The sequence below is a fragment of the Scyliorhinus canicula genome, chromosome 1 (genome assembly GCF_902713615.1).
Source record: "Scyliorhinus canicula chromosome 1, sScyCan1.1, whole genome shotgun sequence".
In the NCBI taxonomy this organism is placed as follows: domain Eukaryota; kingdom Metazoa; phylum Chordata; class Chondrichthyes; order Carcharhiniformes; family Scyliorhinidae; genus Scyliorhinus; species Scyliorhinus canicula.
In genome coordinates this window covers 129528031-129533300 of record NC_052146.1, presented here as the reverse complement: position 1 = coordinate 129533300, position 5270 = coordinate 129528031, and positions in this window count along the sequence as shown.

Genomic DNA, 5270 nt, shown 5'->3' with positions numbered 1-5270 from the left:
CCCTTTTTTAGAAGCTGGTGGAGGGGTTCTAGGATGGACACCCTATTTTCAATAAATTTTCCATAATAGGTTACCAACCCTAAAAATGATCGTAACTCCTGGACCGTGGTGGGAGCTGGGGCTTCTTTTATTGCCCTTACTCTATCTTCTAATGGATGTAAGCCTGACTCGTCTACTTTATATCCCAGGTACGTCACTTGTGGGGCCAGAAAAACACATTTTTCCCTTTTTAGCCGTACGCCTGCCTTTGCAAAACGCCTGAGCACTTCCTCCAGGTTCCTTAAGTGTTCCCTGTTTGTCCTACCCGTGATTAAGACATCGTCCAAATAAATCGCCACCTGCGGTAGTCCCTGCAGAATATTTTCCATCGTACGCTGGAATATAGCGCAGGCTGATGACACTCCAAAAGGTAGCCTAGTATAACGAAAAAGGCCCTTCAGGGTGTTGATCGTAGCGAACTTCTGGGAGCCCTTGTCCAGTTTTAACTGCAGGTAGGCGTGGCTCATGTCTAGTTTTGTGAACAAAAGCCCACCTGCCAATTTGGCATATAGGTCGTCTATTTTCGGGATTGGGTATTTGTCCAGCAGTGCGTATTTGTTTACTGTCTGTTTGAAATCTCCACAGAGACGTATCGAGCCATCTGGCTTCAAAATTGGTACCACCGGCGCTGCCCATTCCGAGAATTGTACTGGTCTAATAATGCCGTCGCGCCGTAACCTTTCTATTTCGTCATCTACTTTCTTCCTTAATGCAAAAGGTACCGGCCTGGCCTTACAAAATTTCGGAAGGGTTTCTGGGTCCACGTGCAAAGTTGCTTCGGTGCCTATGATTTCCCCCAAACCTTCCTGGAAGACCTCCGGGTATTTTTGGAGTACTCCACTCAACTTCCCGCTTCCACTCTGGAAAATTTTCATCCAATCTAATTTGAGGTCTTTCAGCCAGTTTCGTCCAATTAAGCTCGGTCCGGTGCCCTCTACTATCGTCAACGGTAATCTGAGCAATTGTTTCTCATGTCCCACAGGCACATGCCTAGAACTTCCAGGGGTTCCCCCGTGTAGGTTTTAAGTTTCGGCGATGTTTCTGTTAGGGTTAGTGGCTGGAGTCCATCTTTGATTTTTCTAAATGCTGTTACTCCCATTACTGATACGGCTGCACCCGTGTCTATTTCCATTATTGTCGGCCGCCCGTTCACCCGTGGGGTAATCCTAATGGGTTCTGCTTTCTTCATTGTAATATTATATAATTGTTCCCCTTCCGAGGAGGATGAGGCGTCTAGGTTGTGTACTTCCCTGCGTTCCCACCTGCTATTTCTCTTTTGCCACCTCCTTCTAGGGTTTCTGTCGTTGTTACCCCACTCTGTCTGGTGCCAGAAACGCTCCTTCTCTGTTGGGGAAGCCTCAGCCGGTACTTCCCTCTGTCTCCAGTTAGTCCTGGCAGACTTAGGGGCAGTTCTGGGGTTTTCCTTTTTCCCTCTATTCCTCAGGTTTTTCCTGAGAGCGGCTATCTGGTAACAGGACCCGTTGTAGTAGTCCTTCTCACAGGTATCTACCTCCATTGGCGTGCCCTGTAGTTCCTGCGCCCCACTTGCTGCCTTTTCTAGGGACAGTGCGAGCTGTAACGCCTGCCTGCAGTCTAGCTCCGTTTCCGCCAACAGGCGTTTCTGTATTATGAGGTCGTTTATACCACACACTAACCGGTCCCGAAGCATTTCATTTAGCGTCGGGCCGAACTCACATTTTTCCGCCAGCCTTCTCAGGCGGGCCAAGAAATTTGTGACTGACTCCCTGTCTTCCCGCTTCGCTGTGTAGAATCTGAACCTACGCAAAATGAGGGGTGGTTTTGGGTCGTAGTGCTCTTTCACCAATTCCGTTACTTCTTGGAAAGTTTTCGTGTCCGGCGCATCGGGATAAGTCAGACTACGTATAATGGCGAAAGCGGAGGGTCCGCACACCGACAGCAGGATAAGCCGTCTCCTTTCGTCCGTCAGTATATCATTTGCCCGGAAGAAGTACCACATTCTCTCCACATACTGGGACCAGTCCTCAATAGCCGGGTCGAATGCCTCTAACCTCCCAAAAAACGGCATTTTAAAAATGGCAAGGCTTACCCTCCGAGTGCGGCAGCTGGTCTCCGCAAAATTCGTAGTTTACCTCGTCGCCACTGTAGTAATCCACGGGAGGCAGGAGTTCCGTCACCACACCAATATTTACTTACAATAACGATATTACAGGAGCAGCTACAAACAGTGCTGCTAGCAGTCCAGTCAACTTAAGACTGGCTCACAAAGCCTACACAGGTGATTATATGGGCCCCCTTTTTGGTTGGCGAATTGGAGTTCATTACAAACACTGTTAATGTATCTGCTTCCACAACCTCCCCTGGCAATGTGTTCCAGACACTCACCACCCTTTGCAACCTGTCAGTTCACAGAAGGTCTGAGCACAGTGAGAACTTGGAGCAGCAGGAAAATGACTGACAATCTGAATATAAAATGGGGAAAATAGCAAGTGTGTGAGGTAGTCCACAGGCAGAGATTTCTTATTGCATTAGGATCCCCTGCCAATCACCATCACAGATAGTGCTGGGGGGGGTGGCAAGGAACTGGCTGCTCGAACCTTCAGTCTTACATCACATCCATTTCAATCTGTTCTCTTTTGTGTCACTCACCTCAGCAGCACTCTCAGGGCAGCCACAGCGAGGGTTGCCGACCACCCTTCCAATCGTCCTCCTTCCTCTTCATCCTGCCCACTATCCGTAACTGGACAGCGATCCCGGAGGCTGGTTGTTAACTGGCTGTCTCCTGGAAGACTGAGCCAGAAGGCGCACCAATGCTCCAGGCTACAGAGCTGAAAATAAAGTTCTCTCACATTTAAAACCAAGGTGGGGAAATTGAGTCCAATGTGACATAGCCATGGCCAAATGTAAAATTGAGTGGAACATTTGATGTGATCACCTCCTGCCAAAATAGAGAATGGAATTAATTAAAATTCCTGTTAGAATTTCCTCCCAATGAGAATCAAACTGAATTTATGTAATGAATTAAAATCCTATTTTTACAATATTTAAAGATTGGAATTACACTGGAAAATAGTTTTTTATTACAATGCTGAATATAATTTGTATTATAGTATAATTTGTATTGGTGACATACTTGACAATCCCCAGCCCCTGTCAGAATCCTTCTTCAGTAGCACAGAATTCCTGGGCTGAATTCTCCGCTCCCCGACGCCAAACTCGCATTCGGCGAAGGAGGGGAGAATTCCCAATGATGTCAAAATTGGGGGTGGCTTTTGCCCCCTGAAAAGCCATTGCCTGAGTCCCGTCCCGCGATGCTCTGTCCCTGACTGGCCGAGTTCCCGATGGCGTGGGACACATGTGGCCTCACCCGTCGAGAACTTAGCGTGGCGGCTGCGGAGTCAGTTGGGGGAGGGCCGATCCGCCGGCAGAGGGGGCTTAATTCAGGGCTGGGGGCATTGTGGGCGGGTGGTCCAGGGCATGCGAGCGGCCGAAGGGGGGTACTACCTTTGCGGTCCAGGTCCATGGGCTGAGACCGCCATGAAGTACGGCGCGGCCGCTGCAGGCTGCCCCCATGCGCATGCGTGGCCACGGACCCAGCAATGCTCCATGCCATATCGGCAGCTAGAGCTGGGAGCTCTACGCTGTCTCCCTGCTAGCTCCCAGCAAAATGGCAAATCGGTGGCCATTTTGCGCCAGTTTTCCTGATGTAAAACACCACCGTTTCACGCCGGCGAGGGGACTTAATCCCCCAAACGGAGAATCCAGCCGGCAGCCTCCATGTGAATGGACAACGTGGCACTATAAATTTGCTTCAGTCCAAGTAAGGATTTTTTTCAATTCCCTCAATAAAATTGGTTTCAAATTGTCCTTTTAGTTTACATTCAGGTGTTAAACATGTGCATTTGGATATGAGACTATCGAACTTACTTTTGAGGTTACACAATTTGAAGCTTTGAGTTGATGCACAGAGAAGGAATCATAGATGATCAACTATCCATGTAGAGAAGATGTAGGGAAGACAGTTAATGCAGCAACCAGGTGTGACAGGGTTGAAAAGGCCTCCTGTGTAAGAATAGCATCAATATATTTTGCAGGCAGCATCCTGCATCCTGTTCAACTGAGTCTATAACTAATGCCCTTGCTGACCTTGGGGCTTTACTCCTCTGGGGCTCCCATGAAAAAAAGTTTTTTGTAAGGCACAGCCATGTAGAAGGCAGTACATGACCACAAAACCTGAGACCTTGGTCAGGTAACATTGCAGTGAACTCTCAGATCAATCCAGACTGTTGAAGCATGCTTTCAACAGGTCAGTCATCTGCTCAATTATCACTCTGCATCTCATTGCAGTAGTGTTCAGTTCACATCTTTATATCCCATACAAGCGTCACAAGGTACTGGTGCAGAGAACAGTATTGATCTCCCAGAAACCATTCAAGAATTGCCTTTCAAAGAGAAATGACATGGGAATTGTCCTATGAGGAGGGAGTAAATATACTTAAATTCCTTAGAATTTAGAAGAAAAAGAGGTGATTTCATTGAAATATACAAAGGCGTGATTTCTGTGTCCTGTGATTCCCGAAGTGCATTTCCTGATGGGACGCAGATCCGAAAAATTGGCAATCCGAAAAATTGCCAGCTGTTGGTGGGCACCAATCCGAATGTTCCATGACTCATTTGCATTCATTTATTGGCCCCGGCACCCCAATCTCCGGCCCTCCGTGATTTCCTGGACCGGGAATCATGTGGGCGGGAATTACAACAGGTCTCACCAAATGTGAGACTGACATGGTGGTCCTCGCGGTGGGCCAAGGGGATAACCCTGAAGAGAGTTGGCCCCAAAGTCCATCTAAGGGCTACCCTCCCCCCCCCCCCCCCAGAATGCGCTACCCACCCACACTTCCTCTACCAGAACGCTCTCCCAACCAGCCCCCCCCCTCGCAAAATGGGAGAACCCCTCCCAAGAGCCCAAGGGTCTCCTTTAATTAGGAGACCCCCCTTAGTGACTCCCTTAATAGAGAGACCCCTCCCAGGGACCCCCCCCCCCCTTAATAGGAGACTCCCCCGTGACCCTAACTGAAGGAACTCCTCACAGAGGAGGGATCCCCACAGTCCATCTCTGACTTACCAGTTCAGTCATTTTCTCTTTTTAACCAGGAATTGAAGGAAGAATATGAAACTCAAACAACGAGGGGTGCCAAAGGAAATTAGAGTCAGCAGCAACTGGCAAATAATGACCACAATCTGGATAAAGA